General features: G+C 44.4%; 1 protein-coding gene across 2 annotated transcripts in view; it reads left to right on the top strand.

Annotated features, from left to right (window-relative positions):
- SLC1A2 (solute carrier family 1 member 2) overlaps positions 1-12,682 on the top strand; it is an 87,430-nt gene that overhangs the window by 35,515 nt on the left and 39,233 nt on the right. The gene's annotated exons all lie outside the window — the stretch shown is intronic.

Raw genomic sequence — 12,682 nt, 5'->3', positions numbered from 1 at the left:
AACATTTCTGTATTAATAAATTAACAAATTGTCTGGTTTAGAAACCAATTCTCAAAAAGTCCTCTATTTAGGACCTTTATTTATAAGTTAGAGAACAGCTACAAAAAGAGTCTCTCACTCTGGAAGGACCAGCCTGTCCATGCATTACACAGACATCCCATTCTCTTAAATGAAAGATATGTAATGCTTCTTTTGCCCTGTGGGGGCGCTGCAGGCAAATAAAACAATTGTCTGCTTCCTCCAAAGATTACTGCTGATCGCAAGATCGGTTCCTTATCCTTTTAACTACAGGAACAATCTAATGACAACCTGTAGGACTGGGTTATTTTACACAACAGTGGGCTTCAGCATCTAAAGGGTGCATTCCCTATATTAGGGAATTGATATTGATGCAGTTCTGTGATATATTGCCAGATTTCTTGAAATACGGATTTACTCAAAATTGTTAGGATGATCAATCCTCCTAATGTGCAGCATGTATGATACAATGAGACACAAAGGCCTGATCAGCAGCATGGCGCCGCTGGAAATGATCATCAAATAAAAGATGGAGGCGGACTGATGTATTGCTCCGTGGTCTACTATGTTAAAGGGAGCTTGTAAGGGTTAACGCCCATAACCTTTGGCAGGTACAGTGGTTGGTAGCTCAATAGTTAATGGTACATGGTCCTAATGGGAATTTTTTTGGGGGCAAAATAAGTAACGTTTTCCGCTGTAAGCGCCAGACAGCTCCGAGTTGTTCTTGCCGCTTCCTTTTATAACAAGCTGACAGCTCTTAATGAAGTCAGAGACTTTGTCGGATGCCAGCTCTGGTTAGCTGGGAATACACACTTTCTTTTTCTTATTTTTCTCTTTACTTTGAGAGAAGGATAACAAACCCAAAGTATGAATAGTTATCTAAAAATGATAAGGAGGATTCTGTACTATTTTCAAGATTTTCTGCTTACTGTCAGTGAATGGAAACAGTCACTGTTAGGGTATGTTCACACGGCCTATTTATGGACGTAATTCGGGCGTTTTTGCCCCGAATTACGTCTGAAAATAGCGCCTCAATAGCGCTGACAAACATCTGCCCATTGAAAGCAATGGGCAGACGTTTGTCTGTTCACACGAGGCGTATATTTACGCGCCGCTGTCAAATGACGGCGCGTAAATAGACGCCCGCGTAGAAGAAGTGACCTGTCACTTCTTTGGCCGTAATTGGAGCCGCTATTCATTGACTCCAATGAATAGCAGCGCTAATTACGGCCGTAATTGACGCGGCGTTCAAGCGCCTGCACATGCCGGTACGGCTGAAATTACGGGGATGTTTTCAGGCTGAAACATCCCCGTAATTTCAGCCGTTACGGACCCCCGCCGTGTGAACATACCCTTAGGGTATGTGCACACACACTAATTACGTCCGTAATTGACAGACGTATTTCGGCCGTAAGTACCAGACCGAACACAGTGCAGGGAGCCGAGCTCCTAGCATCATAGTTATGTACGATGCTAGGAGTCCCTGCCTCGCTGCAGGACAACTGTCCCGTACTGTAATCATGTTTTCAGTACGGGACAGTTGTCCTGCAGCGAGGCAGGGACTCCTAGCATCGTACATAAGTATGATGCTAGGAGCCCGGCTCCCTGCACTGTGTTCGGTCCGTTACTTGCGGTCGAAATACGTCCGTCAATTACGGACGTAATTAGTGTGTGTGCACATACCCTTAGGTTAAAACCTGTCCTGATCATGTCCTGCTGACACAGGTGCAAAGGAGCCAGCTCTGATACACTGTGCCTAACCATGTACCGTGTGAGCAGCCCATTTCCAACACAGGATTTCAGCCTCTAAATGAACACGATAATGTTTCCATTCACTGACAACAAGCAGAGTCCTTGAAAATAGTAAGGAATTGAACCATAAAGTATATCAGAAAGTTGCAGAACTTTTTGTTATACCAATAATTAAGCCTTATTCACATAAACCCCTTTAGTAGTGTGTTTGGGGCAGGTTTTGGTGATGAGGGTGTCGGACCCCGACCGATCAGCTATTGATGGCCTATCCTAAGGATAGGCTATACATTTTTAGGGACTGGAAAATCCCTATAATGCATACGCATTGCTTCCGAGTCTGAGGAGCCTATACGGAGACACACAGAGGCCATGCGGCTACTTACTAAGGGTCAGTTCACACATTGCGTAAATACTGCGGATTTTCCGCAATGTATTTTGTTGCAGAAAATCCGGAGCATAATACCATAGCAGTAGAGTGGATGAGATTTGAACAAATCTCATCCACATGCTGCGTAAATGATATGCGAAAAAAACTTTCAAGAAATCGCTGCTTTCTTGTTGCGTATTTTCCCTATTCAATTAAAACCTGCATCAAATAGCAGATGTTGCAATTTTTGCTGCAGAAAACCTGCAATTACGCCGCATAAATCGTAAAAAAAATAAATAAATATTACGCTAAGGGCGGATTTACACGAACGCGATATACGTGCGTGCAACGCGTGTGATTTTCACGCGCCTCGCACGGACCTATATTAGTCTATCGGGCCGTGCAGATAGTCCGTGATTTTTACGCAGCGTGAGTCCGCTGCGTAAAACTCACGACATGTCCTATATTTCTGCGTTTTTCGCACATCACGCACCCATTGAAGTCAATGGGTGCGTGAAAATCACGCACAGCACACGGAAGCCCTTCCGTGTGACGCGCGTGATTCGCGCAACAGCAGTCAAAAGGATGAATGAAAACAGAAAAGCACCACGTGCTTTTCTGTTTACAAACATCCAAACAGAGTGTCATAATGAAGGCGGCTGCGTGAAAATCACGCAGCCGCACATCCTATCTGATGACATACGGAGCAGTAAAGTGCCTTATGCGCACACAAAACGCTGCGTTTTTTGCGTGCGCAAACGCACACGCTCGTGTAAATCCCCCCTTACCCTTATTGTTTTTTGTTTAAAAAAAATTTCATTCCATGAAGGGATAACTTTATTTGTGACCTTATTTTTTACTTATAATATATTAGCAGACTCCTGTATACTAATACACTACAGTGTCACTAGGACCCCAGAGCTGACTGCAGACGCTTCTCCCAGTCTCCAATCGCATCACCAGGTTTCCAGTGACGATATCAAATAGGGGAGTCCCCTGTGATCATGATCACGGACTGCGGCGATCAAAGGGTTAAACAGCTGGGGTTGGCATTTTTTTGATCCCAGTTGTACTCTGAAAAGGCTTCTCTAATTACAGGAGCGGTTAGTAAGGCCCCATGCACACGGCCCAGGATTGCGGGCACGGTCGGCTGCTGACGGCCGCCTACATTTTCGGGCCGTTCTAACCATACAAAGTATGGGAGCACGGCCCGTAAAACACGAAAAATAGGGCATGCTCCATAATTCCCGGCACAGTTCTACGGCACAGACACCCATCCGTAGCGCTACGGAAAGGTGTCCGCGGCCAATGGAACTGAATGCAATTACGGAGAATTTTTACGGCCGTGTACATGGGACCTAATGGATCCTGCTTACAGAATGAGCGCTCCCAGGGCGGTCGTTTGTGTCCTAACATTAAGCTGCCCCGGTTCAGCTGAGTATTGTGGGTTTGGCTTGTTTAATTGCCCTGACTGAACCCCAGGCAGGCCTCATGCACACGACCATAGTGGTTTTTTTTACCGTCCGCAAATACAGATCCGTAGTCGTCTGCATATCTGGCACGCTGTCCGTAAATACGCTCGGTAGTGTATCCGTATTAAAGGGGAGCTGCAAATGATGTCACCAACATGTCCCTTGAAAGGGCCATTTTATTGGGGAATCCCCTGCCGTCGAATAGCAAAACTTCTGCAATTACGGATGGCTACAGATGCATATCTATAGCCGTCCGCAATTTTGCATGCGCCCATAGACTTCTATGGTCAAGTCCGTGCTGCGGACAGGAATAGGGCATGTTCCATATTTTGCGGACACACCAGTAAATATACGGAAGGGTGTCCGAGCCGTATGGAAATTAATATGTCCGCGCATGATCCGTAATTACGGATAGAAACTACGGTCGTGCGCATGGGGCCTCATACGTTTTACTGCACTGATACATTGTAACAAACTATCAGTCTGGAGTCCAGGCTGTTCAAGTACAGGTTTTCAGCCTCCGGATATAAACGAGAATGATCCCATTCACTGACCGCAAGCGTAGATTTGTAAAATGGTGAGGAATTTAGTATATAATAGTATTTTACTAATTTATGTGTTGATTAAATGACTATAAAAAAGTTTTGATCAGAGAAGTCTTTCAATTGGACATCGGAGAATATCGGCAGTCCTGCGCTCGCCTCTCCTGTACTTCCAGCTTGTCAGTTCCCGGGCTGTGACGTCACGTCCTGGGATATTGATTTATCCGGTGGGAGTATTGAAGTATACACGGCGCACATTTCCCTGCCAGCCAGCGCTGCGCTAATAATGCAGCTCTTATTAGATTAAACACTTCCCCAACATCTGCTATTCTGCCCTGCAGAGCCGAGGCCCTTCAAATTAACCTCTTCATCACCAGGGCCAGTTGCAAAGTTTCTGCCCATGTTTCCAGATCTTAATTAAAAGACTGCACATTCTGGTTAGATATTTCCAACCCTATTCACACTGAAGAGTTTCAGGCATATTTCGTAGCATAAAACGCTCCAAAATAAACTTGAAAAACAGCTGCAAAAAGCTTCCTGTTGATTTCAATGGGAAATATACTGTATATTTTATATGAGGTGTATTTTTATGTTGCTAAATTTAAAAAACACCTTGTAAAAATACGCTTTGTAGAAAAAAGGTGACGTCACTTCTTTATGTTTTATAGACTGGTTTTCCCCATTTCCCATTGACACGTAAAAAACAAACAAACTCAAAAGCAAAAATAAAATACACTTTGGCTGCCCCTTGTGGTGGCATCTGTTGCTGGTTCACTTCACTAATGTTGGGGACAATGGTTGGCAGGTTATCATGGTGGCGTCTGTCACTGGTACACTGTTATGGAGACATCTGTGGCTGGTACACTGTTATGGAGGCATCGGTGGCTGGTACACTGTTATGGAGACGTCTGTGGCTGGAACACTGTTATGGAGGTATCTGTGGCTGGTACACTGTTATGGAGGTATCTGTGGCTGGTACACTGTTATGGAGGCATCTGTGGTTGGCACACTGTTATGGAAGTATATTTAACTGGCATGTTGTTATGTGGGCATCTGTGGATGGTACAATGTTATGTGGGCATCTATGGCTGGTACACTGTTATGGAGGCATCTGTGGCTGGTACACTGTAATGGAGGCATCGGTGGCTGGTACACTGTTACGGAGGCATCTGTGGCTGGTACACTGTTATGGAGGCATCGGTAGCTGGTGCACTCTTATGGAAGCATCTGTGGCTGGTACACTGTTATGGGGGCATCTGTGGCTGGTACACTGTTATGGAGGCATCTGTGGGTGGTACACTGTTATGGAGGCATCGGTGGCTGGTGCACTTGCTCTTCTTTGTGGGAACTTTGGGGCCATTCAATCATGTGAACAATTTGCCACTTTGTATGACCTTCTTTTGAAAGTGGGGTTTGTGGTTTGGTCTCACAAATCTCAGGCCCGTGTCGTGGTCTGTTTCCGTGTCTTCATCATCATCATTGGCAGCATGTTCTGCTCAGCAGTGTGAGGGTCCGTAGGTGAACGGATATTCCATTTCCATGGCTGCGGCAGGTCTCATAGTGTCATCAGACGGACTGAAAAACAATATCTGCAGATCAGACTGGCAGAGAAAACGGAAAAGCAAAACCCATGGAAGGCCGACCACAGAGAGCTGGTAATGTCTACATAACAGTCCTGTGAGGAGGAAGGGAAGAGCTCAGCCTGTATTGACTTTCTGGAGATTTGGTTCTGCGGCTGGTGATATACTGTTGAGAACCGAGTCCCTGTGCCTTATGCATCCCCTGCCTGACTCTGTTTGCACATTTTTGTTTATATCCCTCCTGTCCTGGATGTAGGAGATTAATGGGTGCCCCATGCTGGCCCCTACAAGCTCATACATCTTTGGGACATGAATGCATTCCTTTGGTGACATCTGTATATTTGTTATGTAGAGAAGGGAGCAAGGGAGGTTCATGGATCATCTATTTACAGCCAGAGATGCATCCGTCTGCCGGGAGGTTTAATGGAAGAGACTTTCACACCCGGCTCATGTTATAGGGTCATGTTACTGCTTCCTATAGGTACTGAGGCCATTGTAAAGTTCTTCTTCCCTCTTAGGGAATTATGAGTTAATAAAGGGGTCCTCTACAAAGAGTGTCCCTTGTTCTGGAGGACACATCATGTCTATGCATTACGAAGACTGCCCACTGATTTCAATAGAAACTGTGTAATGCTTAATTTAGCCTGTGGAGGCACTGCAGCATGATTGAACTCCTGGGTTGAGCTATTGGATTCCCCCAACAGCAGGATACTTTGTGTCCAGTTTATTGTCACGGGATCCTTTAAACAAAAAGGGATTGTCTAAAGCAGGCAATCACTTTGAAGGGGTTGTCCAAGAAAGGGTCCACTTGTTTTTCCCCCCAGAACTAGCACTACTCTTGTCCATGGACAGTGTCTTGTATTGCAGCTCAATTCCATTCACTTCAATGGAGATAAGCTGCAATACTAGACTGTGTCTATGCACAAGAGTGGCGCTGTTTCCAGATTTTTTTTTTTATAGAAATGCTAATTCCTCACAATTAGGGAGTTTAAACATTCTCATATAGACCTGATACTTCTTCTACATTTAGCATACTGGTAAGGGAAAGTGACTATTTTATTATTGACTATTGCCCATTACGTCCACCATATACTGCAACAAAATGAATAAAAAGTCTTTCTCTTAAGGCTGGGTTCACACGACCTATTTTCAGACGTAAACGAGGCGTATTATGCCTCGTTTTACGTCTGAAAATAGGGCTACAATACGTCGGCAAACATCTGCCTATTCATTTGAATGGGTTTGCCGACGTACTGTGCAGACGACCTGCCATTTACGCGTCGTCGTGTGACAGCTGTCAAACGATGACGCGTAAAAATACAGCCTCGTCAAAAGAAGTGCAGGACACTTCTTTGGACGTTTTTGGAGCCGTTTTCTCATAGACTCCAATGAAAACAGCTCCAAAAACGGACGTAAAAAACGCCGCGAAAACGGCGCGAAAAACGCCGCAAAAAATGCGAGTTGGTCAAAAAACGTCTGAAAATCAGGGGCTGTTTTCCCTTGAAAACAGCTCCGTATTTTCAGACGTTTTTGGTCACTACGTGTGCACATACCCACATAATGGAAGAAGCTGCCAAAGCAGCACAGATTATTTCAGTTGATTCGTTTGCTGATCTTTTCGGTGGCAGTGACCTGTATGGGTCAATGTAGGTGATAATATGGTTGCATGTGACAGGGGCACTTTTATGATATTAGTCACTGATGGTGGAGGGAACAGGGTTCTCCAGCAGCACAGAGTATTTGAGGAGTTTGTGAAGATCTTGCGTGTTCACTCATGCAATTATGTTAGAACAAGTCTCTATGTGTATGTAAGGGCAGTATCGCGATGGGGGGGGGGGGGGGTCAAATAATGCATAAAGTTACAGGTTTACATAAAAGAAGTTGCAAAGTCTTCTCAAAATATAAAATAGTTGTAAAGGTTTCGTGGTCTTGTTTGTTTCCCGCTTCTCTTGGAGCCTGTGAGTCCCAGCGTGTCCTTGCAATCTATTATTGACTGTAAGTCAGGGTTAAGAGAGGGAAAGATTATTCCTACTTAATATACCCCACATACTACCGAACAGCACGGCCTGCAAATGTGGCTGCATATTGTTGGTTAAAGGGATTGCTCCATTCCAATGTCTCTTAGCAGATGGCATGTATCCTGTGCCATACTGAACACAGCAGAGGGTAGCAGCTTGGAGAGAGAGGATAAAAGGCGTACGTTAAGCCCTCAGACCCAAATAAAGCACCTCATGAGATTCCTTAACACTGGGCTTCGCTGTCATAATCCTTTCAGCGCAGGCCTAAGAAGTAGCGTTCTCAAGAGGCAGAAGACACAAGTGAAAATACAGATTACTGACCCCTATCCTGCCCCTACTATAGCACATTGAGCAGACATTATTAGATTTTATCTCTAGTGATTTGGGTGTACCGCAACTAGAGAAGCTGCAAAGGGGGTCTGGCGGTGGAGGGTGCTTACGTCCATGAAGAAATTCCTAGGACTAGGACAACCCTTAGGGTGTGTGACCTGTGCAGGATACATCACTTATCCCTGCAGAAAAGGTTGGTTGTAATAGCCTGGCACCTAGGGACTGCTACCCTTCTCAATGTTTTTTTGATGAACACTATATGGCACTGTTATAGGCACTGTATGGGGCTGGTGTATTGGGTTAATTTTTTGGGACATTTATATTGATGACATTCTTTAGGATAGGTCATCAATATCTGATTATTGGATGTCCGACTCGCCAATGCCCAACGGCTCCAACGGCGCTGTGTTCTCTTCACTGCATACCAGGCACAGCTCTATATATTCGGTAGTGGCTTCGCCTGGTACTGCAGCTCTTTGCAGTTTAGTCCGATTCAAGTGAATCAGACTGTACTGTAGTACCAGCCCCAGTCACTACCGAATGTACGGAGCTGTGCCTTGCCCCCTTCGATCAGCTGATCAGCGGGGCTGCTGTGAGTTGGACCCCACCGATCTGATATTGATAACCTATTCTAAGGATAGGTCACCAAAATCAAAGCCCCAGAAAACCCCCAAAAAGGGGTTGTCCTGTCACAAGAAATTGATGGCCTATCCTCAGGATAGGCCATCAATATCTGATCGGTAGGGGTCTGACTCCCGGCACCCCTGCCGATCAGCTGTTTTGAAGAGGCCGCGGCACAGAGTAACTGAAACTAAAAACAGCAAAACTATAAAACTAAAATAAATTAAAATAAAACAGATTAAAATAATTATATATTTTAAGGAGGCCAGAATTTCTGATTGTATAACCAAAAGTACTTATTAAGGCTCAGCAATATTTTATTCTCCATCGTATTCCTAAAAACACCAGAATCGAATTGATAAACTTGACAAATTGTTGTTATTCTTATCTTACCCCAGAGATACATCAATACCCTGCGCTATTACACCTCATGTCTAATGAACGTAAGGAATATATAACAGGGGCAGCGATGTACCCGGAGTCCCGCTACTCCTCGCCATTTCCCATAGAAGCCTCTGTACTTGTTAATGGAGCAGTGACCCTGTATTAGCCTCCGCTGGCTGTGTAATTCATGACAAATGTGCACCCCCAGAGTCTCATTCATACCCAGGAGACTGCAATAAATTAGATTCAGTCTCGCAGAATGAGACTTGGCAAGAATTTTATTCAGAACGACGGATGAAGAATTCTTGATCGTTCAACTGAGTGTTAATGGCTCGGGAAAACGTTAGATTTGATAGAAATCTGTTAAACGCAGGACAACGTGCTGCGATTTATCAAGAACCAACCAACTTTTTTATTATTATTATTATTTTTATTGGAAATCTTTACTGAATTTTGAAAGTCTTTGAAGAGAAAAACTAGAACGTTTCTGAACCCTTTAGGACCACAAACAAAATCTGGTCTTGAGTGGTGTACATGGTCGGCCTGTCCCACCAAAGTTCCACAGGGTCCTACAGTGGGCCCAGACTTTGGCACAATAATGAACCCCAAGGTTTCAGCAGAAGACCACTCTATTTGGAGCTGACATTGGAGCCTAAAACTTGTCCCTAGGGTCAATTTTTCAAGGGTTGAATCCACAATAACCTATTAGACCATATTGATAATATGTCCTATGTGGGCCCTCAGGATCATTTACTCTGCTGGGCCCAGGGAACCTCAGATGCTGGTGGAGTGGCTTTAATGGTTACAGAGTAGCAATTGGAGCCAGGCCTGAACATTCCTTGGAGTCTATAGTCTTTAGTCCACCATCCGCATAAGAATGCGGAATTTGACTTTACCAAAGCAGCAGAGGTCCTGTAATGACCGGGGGGTAGGGAAACGGACAAGTGAGCCCTAATCTACCCGCCACTCTGTCCCTGCCTACTTGCAACGACCCGCCCTAGGCGACGGGGTACAACTGGGCGGCGGTCCCTGCACTCAGTAAGTGCACGACAAACACGACAAACATACAAGGGAATACAAGCAAGGGAAAGGGGCAGTTGCCCACGGCAACACCGTGAGCAACCAGAGTGGTGAACGAGCCGAGTCAAGCCAGGAGTGTGCGAGGTACCAAACGAAGAGCAGAAGAGTAGTCAGTAAGCCAGGGTCTGTATGGAGCAGGAACAAAATAGAAGGATCTGTAGCTGGGCCAGGAAACCACACGAAAAAGAATCACAAGCACTGGAGGAACAGGAAAGGCAGGTATAAATAGACAGAGGGCGGGAGCTAGCTGAGTCTGGCCAGGCTGCGATAGGCTCTCCCACTCCTAAGCCTGCCAGCCTGAGTGGTGGAAGCTGGAGTCAGTCTCAGGGATGTAGATTCAGGTGCTGACTGATTAATTAAGGGAGTTAACCCCGAAGCTGTGCCTGGCAGATCCTTTACAGGTCCTTTTATAAATTTTTGGTGGTACTGCCCTAAAATTAGAGACTTTTGATCCCTTATTAACAGGATTTGTAAATCTAATTCGTCCTTTGCTCCTAAAACATTTTTGGACATCTTTTTTTGGACATCCCACCTTTTCCAAGAGCCATAACTTTTTTTTTTCTGTCGATTAAGCGGTATGAGGGCTTATATTTTGCGGGGTGAGCTGCAGTTTCTATTGGCAGCATTTTGGAGTACATGAGACTTTTTGATCACTTTATTTCATTTAATACAAACCAAATAAGGACACAGAATGTAAGAAATGGCTGCTAGTCAATCTAATCTGCCTCTACCAGTCTAGTCCCCCATATGGCTTACATGCCATTTCCAGTTGGACAAGACTGTCTATTTCCAAATTTATCCAGACTAGCGCCTCCTGCAGGTTATCCGAACAGCTAACCGTGTCCTCGTCACATATCACCTTTTCTTATAAATACCACGACTGACAGAAGCTAGAATTGTCGCCACTGATATTTCCGTTTCTATGGCAATCACTAAAATACACGACAGATGTTCTCTGCATAACAAATTAAATTAAGCAAAATAACACAAACTGTTGTTTACTGGCAAACGTCTCTTCTTTGCGCTTACAGTTCATCTGCGTCCCAGCTTTTCCTAATATAAATCACAGTAGCCTGAGACATATTGAGGTTTTCTGCAGAAAAATGATGGGGGTTGTTTCATTATTAAACATCCTGAGCTAGAGCCGTGTTTGTATTGCGGTCAGTGCGTGTTTATACAGTTTGTTCAATGCTGGTTATACTTCGCTGAATCCTTCGGAGATATCAATCGTAGTAAAGGATATGCTGAGGTTAATATGGGCAGCAGGGTGTATCGATGGTTAGCACCATTGCCTGGGGTCCTGCGTTCGAATCTGATCCATGGAGCTGAGTTCCCTGGTGATCTTCTCTTCTTGCGATAAAAAAAATCCAACATACAGCGCTCCAACAACTTGGCCCTAGTGTATGTGGGCCTGTGATAGGGTAAATAGATTGTGAGCCCTTTTGGGCACAGGGACTGATGTGAATGGGTTCAACCCCTGAACATTGATGCAGAATATGTAGGGGTTTTATAAGTAATAAATACAGTTTTGGTAACAGTAGGGTCAAGGGGTCTTCAAAAAACTCAACAGAGACCCTATAATGCTTTGTTTACAATTCTTCACATCCATTGGAGATAACATTGATTTAAAAGGGGAAACCATAGTTTCTTTGAAGTTTTTGGATCTTTCCAACAAGAATGTTGAAGTAGTTCTTGGAACTTCTTACGAAGCCATAGGGAAGAGAAGAATCATACTTGCCTATCCTGGGCACCATCCTGATCCTCCTGGCTCTGCCCATCTCTCTTGTATAAATGCAAGGTCACAAGATTTGCATTAGAACCTGAGTAATGTGAAGAACCAGGAGAATCGGGAAGGTATTTTCTCTGGGCAATGATCGGGATCGTGCATTCAATCGCCCGATCATTGGCCCGGGTAAATGGGCCTTTAATTGATAGCACCAACCTATAGCTACACAATGACTTCTGGCCAGTTTCCTTGGATGTGTAGTGTGGACAGAGGCAGGAATGAGTCCTAAAGCTCTGATACCAGACCTCTAAATTGTTTTTTGATATTCATTGCAAGGCCCCATACCTCTGGTATGTACGGAACTGGTGCAATTTATAATGACATACAGTCGGCCCCTCTTATAGTTTATATTAAAAAGATATTCTGCTCGGACTACAGCTAGTCATTTGAGAAAATAGTTTGAAGCTTCTGTACAGAAAATATTTTTTCTACTTTCATATTTTTTTTATTTTTCTTCAATAGGAAATGTTGGCAAGTTGCATGCGAAAATTGCATCATCTTGCTGCCCCATGAAAGACCATTGGCACAATGTGTTGCTATGATGGGTAACTATTGCCCAAAGTTGCAGCATATTCCAACTTGTGGTGGGTGATGGGACACTATGTGGTTGGGTGGCTCATTTCAGCACTCTGGGAGCAGAATAGATATCAATCTTTTTAGTCAACATGGACATGTCTTGGTTCCTTTAATAGTTATCGCACCAAATGTTTTGTGTCAAATCTCTCATGCATC

This window comes from Rhinoderma darwinii, chromosome 9 (assembly GCF_050947455.1).
Source record: "Rhinoderma darwinii isolate aRhiDar2 chromosome 9, aRhiDar2.hap1, whole genome shotgun sequence".
In the NCBI taxonomy this organism is placed as follows: Eukaryota; Metazoa; Chordata; class Amphibia; order Anura; family Rhinodermatidae; genus Rhinoderma; species Rhinoderma darwinii.
Note: the sequence above shows the minus strand (reverse complement) of the source record. Positions and strands in the feature narration are given on the sequence as shown.